The following is a 13,662-nucleotide window of genomic DNA, read 5'->3' on the forward strand; positions in this document are numbered from 1 at the left end:
TAGAGGAAGAATGTGACAGGAAAAACTAATAGTGATTTAAAACGTATTTCAGATACTGATTTCTGGGTAAAATTTATCCTAAAATATTTAGTATGGTATTACTAAAAGTTACATAATAAGCACCCATTTAACTGACCCTCAGTTAATTGAGGAATTCTTAATGTTTAAAATTAAAGTGCGGATTCAGGAGAGTGAATTAGTGAGATTTTCTGATAATTTCCTTAGTATACAGAATTAATTAAAAGGAGTCATGAGAGAAACAGGAGGCAGAAACACAGACAATGAGTTCCTGAGCCTGATGGAATGAGATCAGTTAAACAATGAAATTACTCACAGAGTTATTTGATTAAAGTAATTAATAACACTTATGTGTGTCTTGATTTCAAAAAGCTACTTTCTTCTTTTTAAAACATTATACTGTGTGACATTTCTGAGTCACTTAATATTGGATTCATCTCTCTGGCAGCTCTGTAAATAGACAATGAGAAGAGACTAAAGCTGGTGGAGTTACGCCGAGTTGACCAAGCGTAGCTCAGCACAATACGCAAAGTGGATTGTCTGCATTACCTTCACTTGTGCAATATACTTTACTTATACAACTTGCAGTTGTTGGAGTATATATCACAGATTGTAATAGACTGTAACGACAGCAGATTGGAGTGATTAATTTACTCTTGATATTTGTTGGCTACTTTTTCAGATTCTCTGTTGTTGTGCAACAACCTTGATACTCAGTGCCAGTCTTCATCTTGAGATTACAGACTTTTGCAAAATATGGTTGTTTAATATTATCATTATTCTTTACTGTTTTACATTTTTAACTTATTATTTAACACAAATGGTTCATCATTCTGTTCAAAATGTACAATGGAATCTTAGGAGAATGAAATCCATACCATTTTCTTTATGACGAAAAAAATCACTGGTGAAAATTTCCTGAAAATGTACATACAAGTGACATTATACAGACTCATCAGATGGTATGTGCATCTATATTAACACACACAGATGCAGATACACATATACAAGTGACATTACACAGTTTGAGAAGGTTGTATATGTATATACAAACTCAGTCTTGTGTGTATAGATAAATAGATGATAGATGGATAGATAGATACATACATACATACATAAACATACATCTACACACAAGTGACATTACACAGACTGAGCAGAAAGTATGTATGTATATATACACACATATATTCATACAAGTAATGTTAAAATTTCACACATACATATTTATATACATAAAATGACATGTAGACTGAGCAGGATATGTATATATGTATGTATATAAACACAAGTGACATTATACAGGAGAGTGGATTGTATATGTATACACACATAAATACATATAAGTGATATAATACAGACTGAGTAGCTTGTATTTAAGAATGCATATGCACATATACATACATATATACATAGAAGTAACAATAAACAGACTGAGTGGGTTGTATTTATGAATGAATATGTACACACACACACGCACACACACACACACACACACATACATATACAAGTAAAAATAGTAGTTAAAGAAAAGGCCATGAAATTGAAAGAGAGCAATGAAGGCTTGGCAGGAGGAAAGAGAACCATGGAATAATGTAATTATACAACCTAGAAGAAATAGAGTAATAAAGAAGATATGTTCTTTTAGTTTCAAATAGCTAAATGTTTTGTTTGCTAATGCTACTGATAAATATTTATCTGAAAAGAAATCTCTGCTTTCTAGTCACAATCACATTTAAATATATCTAATTTGTTAATTTTTTCAGCATATCCTCTCTGTGTTCTTGAGCATCTAAAAAGAAGAATGAAAGCATTTTTCCATATTGTCACATTGAACCAGAAAAGGTAGCTCTACATAGGAGGGAAATTGGGGGTTTCAGTTTAGTAGAAAAGGTCCTTTGCTTTATTCTCTGATATGCACTTGATTAACTGACATATCGCTGATCGCTTCAGTAAAATTGCCAACAGCTAAAATAGCTTCTTTATTTATTCTAAATGTATCATTCATTGTTTGGTTAATATATTGGTTGGAAAATAGTCATCATATATGTGCTTTTTAAAGTTGTAAGCTGATTTGTCACAGTGTTAATGCGAGGCTCTTCCCTAAGAGACCCTGATTTTCTACCACTAAAGAAAAGTGCCTGCCAGACACAGACCGATTTTAAAAGGAGGTTATTTAATTAGTTATTTTTATTTCCAGCGAGGCTGGAAATATACTGTGGGGAATCATTTCATTTTCATTCATTACAGAAGCCATGGTTTATATTTCCCCCAGGCAAAGAGCTTTATCTGACAAGTTGAATGCTTTAGTGACAAAAATATCTGATGATGGATATGGTATTAAGAAGATGCCAAGTGACATGATGCTTTGAATCACTTTCCTTAACTGTATGATTAATGGCTGTGCATATGTGTGTCTTTATAATTTTTATCAGTGAACATTATGCATGGGAGATACCAATATCTTTTTTACTCAATTTTTATTTCTTTGAGAAGAGATGAATGGATTTAAACCTGTCTGAATCCATGGCATATGTTTAGACTATAGGTCTCTAGGTATTTATAGTAAAAATCGAGTTCACCCATCCATGAATTTTGATTTCAGCTCTGTTTAACTGCAGTAAAACAGTGCCCATACTACATTCACTGAAGGCATCTATTGGCTGCAATAGATGTATTAAGATTTTACTCTGTATTGTTCCCAATCTTTTGAACAAACCTATAAGTGAGTGACCTCCTCTCTGATACATCGATGACTCATCCCTTTGTATAATTATTTCGTGTTATACTGATATTCTGTAGATGCTTAAAAAATAAAGATACCAAGCTCTTTCACAAACCATTCTTTTTTTCTTTTTTTGTATGAATGAGTTATTTTATTGTAGGAAGGAGAAATATGCTAGTTAAATAGAGAGAAAGAAAGGAGAGGAAGGAGAGAGAGAAAAAGGAAGGGGGGAGAAAGGCAGAGAAGAGAACAAAGAGCAGAGAGGAGAGAGAGAGAAGAGGAAGAGAGCAAGAGAAGGGTAAGAGTAGGAGAGTAAGAGAACAAGACGCACAAACCATTCTTAATTAATTGTAGGACATGTTTCCTGGCACTGGGACCTCTAAATAGTGTTCTATGTTAACCCAATGTGCAACGAAACTAAAAGAAAATTATTATTAATCTGAAACTTCCAAAGCTTAAGCAAATTCTCCATGGTCACATATTGGTAAGTGGGAATGTAGGGACTCAACCCAAAACTCCATGGCTTCTCAGGAGAAAGTCACCAGTGAAGGAAGGCAAACTCATGCTCAAAGCTTTTCTCAGAGTACATGTCCAATGTTTGGAACTTCATTCCCCTCCACACTCTCAGCTAGGAAGTCTATGAAGGGAAGTTAGAAGTAGAGAATTGGACCAAAATCGATGAGACAATTTACATACATATGAACTATCATTAATTAAATTATAGTTAATCATCACTCTTGTTTTCTTTTCCTCACATATAGTTATGCACTGTTAAAAATCTCTGGACTTAAAATAAGTTGTTTCTACTTTATTCTTTGCAGATTTGGTTTAACTGAGATGACAAATTTACAAAATACTGTTTCTGATGATATTTTAGTACAACTCTTTCAGAATAATTTATAGTTCACAGAGTTGATCATTTTTCCCATAGCTACAGAGTAATTGTGAATTGAAGAGACTATCATGCTAATGATATATTTTCATCTTTTTTTTTATTTTAGATATTTTCTTTATTTACATGCGAATTTCTCCATTCCCAGTTTCCCCTCCAAAAAACAAAGAAACAAACAAAAACAACAAAAACAAACCCCTGTTGCCTCCTCCTTCCCCATGCCTGCCACCCTGCCCTCTCCCACTTTCTGGCCCTGGCATTCCCCTACACTGGGGCTCAGAACCTTCACAGGGCCGAGGTCCTCTCCTCCTATTGATGATCGATTTTTCAATCCTTTACAATACACATGCTGCCTGAACAATCAGACCCCTCCATGTGCAGTCCTTGGTTGGTGGTTGAGACCCTGGGAGCTCCGAGGGTACTAGTTAGTTCATAGCATTTGTATCCTTGTTTTTATTTGCACATTATATGCTATTTATCTTATTATTAAAATAGTGACTATGTCTTATGATGACTGAGCTAGAAAATATCATGCTTACCATTTTTTATGCATTTTACTTAAAAAAAAAAACTTTCTAAGTAATGCAAATCACTTTTCGTTTTGTTCAAGATTTTCCAATGGTGAAAAGAACACTTGCTGCATTTCAGATTAATCATGCTATGTTTGTGTCTTAATGGCACTACTGGGGTCCTTGTTTATTATATTCACATATAAGGGTAGCTAGCTGGCATTTGTAAAATGCATGCTTCTAGATAGAACCCCTTTTCCTTTAATTGCACAGTGAAAGCAACATGAATATCTTTGTGTTTAAGGGAATTTAAAGTCAGGTATGGCTCACATCTGTTTTCAAAAACAAAGCAAACAAAACTATCAATGGTATCAAAGAAAGCATTTTCTAACTGTAGCATTCTAATATTTTTCAAAAATTGATAATGTTTCTAATATACCTTTACATTATCATAAAAGTATATTTATCTACTTATTCATTAGACTGATTTATATAGCAATACTGCAATATACAGAAAATAGCTTTTAATTCCACATGGACATTTTGTTGAACATATCTAATGCACAATTTCATTTGAGCAGCTGAAGATTTAAGTCTGTATTTAAGACTTGAAATGTGTACCTGTCCACTAAAATACAGGCATTATTGTCAAAAGTTCAAACAATTTCTCCTTCCAGTAATGTGTCCCACAAAAATGTTTAACCGAGACAACATATAACCTTAGGGTCTGCCTTATTGTTAAAAATAATAAACTTGAAAAGAAGCAGAAATCAAAATCTCTGTTTCACCAGCCTGTTCTCTCTCTATCACATTGTAAAACAGTTTCAGTGTGAATCTCTGCTGAATGAAAGATATGTTTGAGAAGCTAGCCTCAACTCTCAAAATTCATAATAAAACTGTTACTCAATTAAATTCCCCGAGAATGTTCTTCTCATAAAACTAGTAAGGCATTCTGTGTTTTAGTAGCTTTACATTTATTACACTCAAAATTTCTCATTGAATTATCCCCTTCAGGACTACTGAAGGCATTGTAAACTCCGTAGGTAAACCTTATTGGTTCTGCCTTCTGTGGAGATGCTCAGTTTTGTACATGGACAGTGTGAAAAATGTCTTAGCTGCATCCTACAAAACCTGCATATACAAGTATGTATACGTGTACATATGTGCCTATCTATGTGTATATGCACATATGGATATATGAATGTAAGCTTAAAAACAAAAGAGGAAAAAAGCATAGTTGAGACACAGTTGAGACTTCCAGAGCTCACATTTGAAAGAGGCTTGTGATTTTACAGAGTGCATTTACCTCCCTTGCAAAAGGCCTGGGGTAGAAGCTCTTCATGTGCAGACAGAACAGCCTTAGTCCTTTTAGTTATCTGAACAAGCCCCACTAGAACTCTGGACCGTATATAGAACAGTCGCTTTTCTCCTTTAAGTGAAGCAAACATTTCTTTGCATTGTAAAATAGAATACCTGGAGTAGAAGTTTCTAAAATCGACATGAGCTGATCATTATCTGCACACTTTGTGATGCTGCTGTGGTTTCAGAATTTGTGCCATGATTCCCACAGTAACTAGTCTGAAAGCTCATTGTGCTGCACTGTGCTATCTGCAACAGCTTCCTTAACCTTTTGCATTTCATATGACCTCTAGAATATTGAGACATCACAAGTGACCCGAGATAATATACAGTGGAAAAACGTATAAAAAATACTGTACAGGATAGATATAGATCATGATTAGATTTAGACTATGATTTATCTCAGGAATAAAATTCATTGCTTGGTTTGCCAATAATATTGCTTTATAGCTAAGCTTCAGAAGAAATACTTTGTAAAACTTGTCCTGATATACATCAGAGAAAATCATTTAAAAGATAAAAATAAATTGAACATTTGGCAATGCTTCTTCACCATAGGCTGAACATTTTCATTCGCCATTCATGCTCTCTAACAATTAAGCCCTCATCACCCCTGTTAGCATTTTATTTTGACCCTATTTTCATTGTTGATTGTGTACTGTGAAGATATATACTTTGCAAGTAAGCAATAATAAGTATAAATCTTCAGGGTTTTTTTGCCTGCAGGATTCTGACTATTCTGACACTTCATGCCAACTGTCATCTTCATAAATGGGGAAAGATGCGTAGTTCACTCTGAATGCCATCCCTAGGACAAGTTCCTGAAACTGTACCTATCACCTTAAAAGTCCACGCAGTGCTTCTGATTTTAAAGTGTACATCCCAAGCATGCCTGGACACACTCTTTGTTGTCTTCCTGCAGTACTCTTTGAGGGGATGAGATGGTTTTCATGGGATTGTGCTAAGTTTCATAAATTGTCACAGCAAGAATGTTGATCTTTGAATACTAGAAAACATGGGCTCTTCTACTTAAGGAACACCCAGCATGCCTCATAAATAGACATGAAATTTAGCTTTGAAGCACATTAAAGGGTAATATCCTGTTATAATTTGATGTATTCAAGTCTTATCATTTTCCTGAGTTAGACCAGTTAATTGAAACTAATAATATATCATAATTGGCTTGATATAAGGCAGGTGAGAAAAGCATATCCCCACTTTACAGGAAATGTAGTTCTATGACTGATAATTGAGTTCACAATAGTATGCAGGTTTCATTTTAAATTAGCATTTCCTCTACTTTCAACTTTATTATAATTTATTGTATGTTCTCAAACCCCAAAAGAAAATAAAAGCATTGAGTTTTTGTTTTGTTTTGTTTTGTGTTTTAATTTTGTCAATCCGGTAAATCCTTGGAGTGATAATATCTGTATTTAGAAATCTATTCCATTTCAAAAAAGAGAAAGTTATAATTCTGAAACCTGTATTTTATTTTACATTAGCACTGGAAACTGAGAGATGCAAATTTGTAAGGCATTGTGCTGCATGTTTCAAAAGTATATATCAGAGAGAAGCAGAGGAATATATGATCTTATTCATGACCTCATAGTAAAAATATATACAGAAATAGTTGTTCCACTATTCTTTAATAAGGATACTTCCTGGTCTTTTTCTAATATGTGACAATTAGAAAGCAAAACTCCTAATAGAATTGGAGGAATAGCTCTTAGTGACCCGTGTAATAGAACCAAATCACTCATGATTATGAAAAAAAAATAGCATAGGTCTGAACTAAACAATCTATCAGATACAACAAAATTTAAATTTTATGTGCAATCCAAATAGGCTTAATTAAAAAAAAAAACTTTTGGTGGTTGCAGTCATGAATTTCCAAGGTATCTGGTTTATGCACTGGTGCAGAGAAGTTCTTGGTTCTGGAAGGAAACATATGTTGTGAAATGGGCCTTTCACTGTCAGGTTCTTTTAGGACAATGGCCCTGAGCACTTTAAATAGAAGAGAAACAGGAATGCTCCATAGGGCTTGGTCCACAGTAGGTACAGGAAAGGCTTCTTTGTGTCTCTGCACCTTTGCATTTCCACTCCATATCCTAGGAGGTCATTTTCATTTTCTCTGCCTCCTGCAGCCAAATCAACATGTTCCTGCTCTTTCCCTGAGGTAAGTCTTCTTCTGACTTCCAGTCTTCCATCCATCTCTTGCCCCCTTTCTGCTGATACTACTTCCTAAAACTAAGGAAATGATAACCTTGAGAGAAATCAGATCAAAGGCTTGGGGGATTGGGTGTCTTCAGAAAATGTACCTCGCGAGATTCTCTTAACCCTCTGGCCACAATGGAAGAAAATAAATAAATAAATAAATAAATATAAAATAATAATAAAAAAAAGTCTAGATGCCTTCTTACCAATGTAGGGCCAGGTCTCAAGACAAGTAACATAAAACAAATACTAGGAATAAATGAAAGCTCTGGTACAAGTGGCACAGCAGGGAGCTTCCATTTGAATCAGCATTAATTTCTGCAGAATTGGAGGTCAGCAGTAATCTATTTACCGGTCCTCATGCTCAGCACAATTACCATGCTATGCTAAGCACAGCAGAGCATTTGCGTGTATGAGAAGATGATATGCCCAGAGGAAAAGAGGACTGGAGATGTTTAAAAGAGATTTGTTTCTTACAAGGCAATAATTTGAAATCTTTTCATTCTAAAGATGTGCCTGAATACGGCGATAGAGCAAATGAAAACCAGGCATCCCTGTTACAATGCAGCCATGCATCTCACTTATTTGAAAGGCTTAATCAGCACAGGGAGAAGCAAGATGTCAGACATCTTGAGGCTCTGTTTACTTGTCAGCTGCAAGATCAATAGAATGCAGATGCCATCCTTTGCCACACTCCAGAGAGTGCATTTGCAGAGCAAGAAGGACTTCACTCTGGAGCTATTCTCCTCACATTAGACAATACTCCAGAGAGGACACTTGAGTCATGGCCCCAGCTGGCTCAGCTGCTCCTGTTCAATTGCCAGGTGACACCATTCTGTTGCTCAATGGTGTTAATCCGAACAGTAGGCTTTAGGTCAGGAGCCATTTCCAGTCCATTCCAGTCCAACCAGGAGTGCAGTTATTTTAAGGGACTATGTAAATTAGGGCTGAATGTACAAAGTCTTTACTGTTTATTCAATTCATTAATTTAGGCGCATTGTTATATCTGACAAAACAAGCACAGAAGAAGCATGTATAAACAGAACCTCACGGCCAGCAAATTTAGACTACCATTTACACTACTATAGTTTCCACTTAGCTGCAGAATTCAGCAAAAAACATACTGCTGCTATACTGCTGCTTGGCATCTTATTAAAAAAGAGATCCACATAGTGTCTGGGTATGGTGATTGAATATGGAAAGGATCCCCAGGTGGAGCAGTCTCTGAATTTTTCTTCCTTCAGTCTCTGCTCCATAGTTTGTCTCTGCAACTCCTTCAATGTGTATTTTGTTCCTTCTTCTAAGAAGGAATGAAGTATCCACACTTTGGTTTTCCTTCTTCTTGAGTTTTTTGTGGTTTGTGGATTGCATTTTGGGTATTCTGAGCTTCTGGGGGTAACATCCACTTATCAGTGAGTGCATACCATATGTGTTCTTTTGTGATTGGGTTACCTCACTCAGGATAATATTCTTCAGATCCATCCATTTCCATAAAAATTTCATAAATTCATTGTTTTTACTAGCTGAGTAGTACTCCATTGTGTAAATGTACTACATTTTCTGTATCCATTGCTCTGTTGAGGGACATCTGGGTTCTTTCCAGTTTCTGGCTATTATGAATAAGGCTGCTATGAACATAGTGGAGCATTTGTCCGCGACACTAATATGGATGACAGCAAGTGCTGGCTGACATGAGCCTGATATAGCTGTCTCCTGAGAGGCTCTGACAGTGCCCGACTAATACAGAAGTAGAGGCTCACAGCCAACCATTGCACTGATCACAGGGTCCCCAGTGAAGGAGCTACAGAAAGAACCCAAGGAGCTGAAGGGTTTGCAGCCCCTTAGGATGAGCAACAATATGAACTAACCAGTACCCTCAGAACTCCCAGGGGCTAAACCACCAACGAAAGAGTACACATGGTGGGACTCATGGCTCCAGGGGCATATGTATAGTAGAGGATGGCCAAGTTGGTCATCAATGGGAGGAGAGGCCCTTGGTCCTGTGAAGGTTCTATGCCCCAGAGTAGGGGAATGTTAGGGCCAGGAATCAGGAGAGGGTGGGTTGGTGAGCAGGGGGAAGGGGGAGGGAACAGGTTTGTTTGTTTTTTTTCAGAGGGGAAGTGGGGAAAAGGGATATCATTTGAAATGTAAATAAATAAAATATCTAATAAAAAATTTTATAAAATTAAATATATGTAAAATATTTTTTTTAAAAAAAGAGAGATCCTCCCACTCTCAGTGAAGCTCTTCCTCCTCATTGAGGATATAAAGAATGTTTTAGAGGAGGTCTCTGAACTTCAGAACATATAATTGAAAATGGCTTCATCAAAAATGAATAACATAAATAGAACTTTGCAATGACTCCTATAATTTATAATTTGCATTAGTTACTTTTTTTCTTTAAAAACACAGTTTCCTCTAAAGATACTTTTAAAAATTATGCTATCATTAAGTTTATGGTTGATGCAATGTGAAATAAAATCCCAGTTTACAAATTCTAACACCCACCTTTTGATACAATGGATATACAAACACAATAAAGATAGATAGTTCATAGGCATCAGGGACATGCTTGAGAATCAAAGTATGTTATTCTTTTCAATACTGCCCCTGCAGCTTTGGTGATGGGAGAATTTGGATCAGGGAGATATGCAGGTGAGACAAAGCAGGATCTTCCATGTTTAATCCAACAGCAATAATCAGCTTCAATGCATTTCTCGAGAAGAATTGAATTGAATGGCTTTATATGTTAAGCTTAACATGTATCTCTATCATTTAAAGAGAGCAGTACCTTTGCCATGGGTAGCATAGCACAGTGAGGTATCTTGTTTCCTCTCTCCACCACTCTAACACAAATCATTACTATTTCTACCAAAGTTTACTTTGAACGTTTACTTCCCTTCCTCTTTGCTAGCCTTCTTTTATATATCCATTTTGCCACTGGGATGTGAATTATTTCATTATAATTCTGTCATCTATTTTATATATATATATATATATATATACATATATATTATATATGTAGATATATAATATTGTGAACATTAAATGGCAATATGACCCCAATTAGGACATTTCAAAACTCTACACAGATACAAGCCAGCTCTTCTTAGTCTCGTATCTCTACTTCCTCCCTTCAGCTCCTAACCACTCCCTGCAAGTCTGTGCTGCTTTAGTGACACGAAATTGCCTCGATTTTCCTTATCATCTCAACCTATCGCCTCTTCAGTTCTATGCTAGCTCCCAATATTTTCCAGCCATTCTTTCCTCAAACACAAGACTGGACTATGATTCCCTCACCCAACAATTCTCTTCACTCAGCACAAGTCCACTACACTCAACACACGGAAAAGTATTTGATTTCCTCTCTGAAACCAAATTCTCCCTCAAAAAAAAAAAGGCCAGTAATGATAACTTAGTACCTTGCTCTTCCTTCTCTTTCAGTTATTGCATTTAGAGTCAACTTCCAGAAAGTTCACCTCTGATCATCTAAGTCACTCTCAATAGGATTTATACCTGTTATTTTTTTTATTCATAGTACTTCTCAGGTTGTAGTCATTTCTTGTCACTTATTTTTTTTATAGTTTATATCACCACAAAAGATACTAATTCTTTGAGAATAAAGGTTAATTGATAGTTTGTTCATTCCCTTGTTGGATACTTCAAAAGCATATCCAATTAATGGAGGGTAGATGGATTTTAGACAGATAAGCACATAATAAGAGTTCAGTAAATTAGTCAGACTTGAATTCGTCTATGACAAGTTTTTCAGGTTTCTCTAAAGAATCAGAATTAATAGAATGAATGATAGAAGGATCAAAATTAATGAATGAGCAAATATATATTTTTACATATGTATATATTCAGAAGCATATATTTCAGATAATATATTTGGAAATATATATGAAATGGTAACAATTTTCTCATACTTGAGAGACTGAAAATCTAGTTGCTGTTCATGAGGCTGGATGCCTTAGTAGTCCCAGTCTTGTGTGAAAAACACGTAGGTTCCTGGAGGACCGCTGGTACTTTGTTATCACTAGAAAGCTGGAATTCTCAATCTATGTTAGAGAAGGAATCTGAATTGTGGCATCAAGTTGAATAAACTTGGCAGTAAGAGGGAAGGCCAAGTGAATAAAATGTAAATATGTAAAAATTCTTCTTCCATTCATTGTCCTTTGCAATCTGGCTGCTACCAAAAGGTGTGAACTATATTTGGAGAACATGTTGGTGCATCAATTAAGGCAGTCAGAACAGGCTCTGTACTTAGGTGATTCTAATTTGTGCAAAGTTTAAATATCAGCCATCGGCCCTGTGAAAGTTCTGTGCCCCAGTGTAGGGGAATGCCAGGGCCAATAAGTGGGAGAGGGTGGGGTGTCAGGCATGGGGATGGGGGAGGCAACAGGGGTTTGTTTTTGTTGTTTCTGTTTGTTTCTTTGTTTTTTGGAGGGGAAACTGGGAATGGAGAAATTTACATGTAAATAAAGAAAATATCTAATAAAAAAATATCAGCCATCATACTTATTTGTAATAAATCAGCAGGGTTTGGGCCACTGACAGTGTCCAGCTAATGTTTTAGAGCCTTCTTTATAGCCTGGCGAATGCTAGTACACAATAGTCTCAGGGCTACCCTCTACCATCAACAGTCAGCCCTGGACTTCACTGTCATTCTTTCCCACTTACCATTTCAATGCATCCCATTCTGTGAGTACTTTCATATCCAGAGGCCCTAGCAATATGCTTTGTATTCCCTTGGTGTTCATTCCACTATCCTCTTCGCAGAGAATGTGATTTCCCTCAAATGAACCATCAGCAGAAGAAACAAACTCAATCTCTAAAGAATCACTCTAGATTCCATATCCATTTTCCTAGGATTAACTTCGGCTCTCATCTCTCCTTAGTTATGAAGTAGTGTGATACCTCCTTTCTTCTTTAAAGGAGTACACTGAGTATCATGTACACTGGGATGTGATCTTCAAACACAGAGTTGTCATTCTATGCACTAGTTATAAATTATTATTGCATATTTCATTTTCATTTTGTAATAGTGATGGCAATGCATACCCATAATATATTTGAAGCATCTTGCTATGAATTGCCTAAGGTCACTTAATCTTAGGTCTATAAACATTTTCATTTTGAATTGTAGCATCTTCCTTTATTATTATCCTGTTGCATTTAATAGGGCAGTGGGGAGCACAGGCTAAAGAAAATTAGATTCTGAGCCTTTTATGATGATGACATCTATTTGTTTGTGATCCCCATCATTAGTGAAGGAAGCTGTTATTGTGACAATGTGTCCTTGTGGGATAAATGCAAGGTTTGAATTTGCCATCAGTTTCCTGTTTACTGAAAAAAAAAAAAAAAAGCTTCAGTAGCAGTGTTCAGTACCTATTTATTGAGCACTTATGCATGGAAAGATGTTGCAGTGAATAGTTCTAGTGCTGTTTACAAAGGGCTAAAAGACCAGAGTCATTTCAACTGGGATCCAGTTAAAAGGAAATTTTAAGGCCATTAGAGAGCAATGTTTTTTATTTACAAATGAAAGTCATATTTTACTCTTAGCACCTTCACAACTGATAAATTGAGTATAATCATAACCTCAAGTAGAAAAATAACAGGGGGTTGAAGAGTTGACTCAGCAGTTAAAGAACACAGGCCTTCTTAAAGAGGACCCAGCTTCTATTCCTAGCACCTACATGGAAGCTCACAACTATCTGTAACTTCAGTTCTAACTGATTTTATGCCCTCCTCAGTCTGCAGACACACACACAGACAAATGTGTGTGTGTGTGTGTGTGTGTATGTGTGTGTGTGTGTTGTGTGCATGTGTGTGTGTATCTGTGTGTGTATAATACTTTTTAAAGTTAAAGAAAACCTCCTTCTTAAAAGGGGGAACCAATTACCCAATTAAGGAGTTGCAGAGATTGACTATGGAGCAGAGAC

General features: G+C 35.9%; 1 protein-coding gene across 2 annotated transcripts in view; it reads left to right on the forward strand.

Annotated features, from left to right (window-relative positions):
- Positions 1-13,662, forward strand: part of Edil3 (EGF like repeats and discoidin domains 3) — a 486,419-nt gene that overhangs the window by 294,316 nt on the left and 178,441 nt on the right. The gene's annotated exons all lie outside the window — the stretch shown is intronic.

The sequence above is a fragment of the Mastomys coucha genome, unplaced genomic scaffold (genome assembly GCF_008632895.1).
Source record: "Mastomys coucha isolate ucsf_1 unplaced genomic scaffold, UCSF_Mcou_1 pScaffold8, whole genome shotgun sequence".
NCBI classification, from domain to species: Eukaryota; Metazoa; Chordata; class Mammalia; order Rodentia; family Muridae; genus Mastomys; species Mastomys coucha.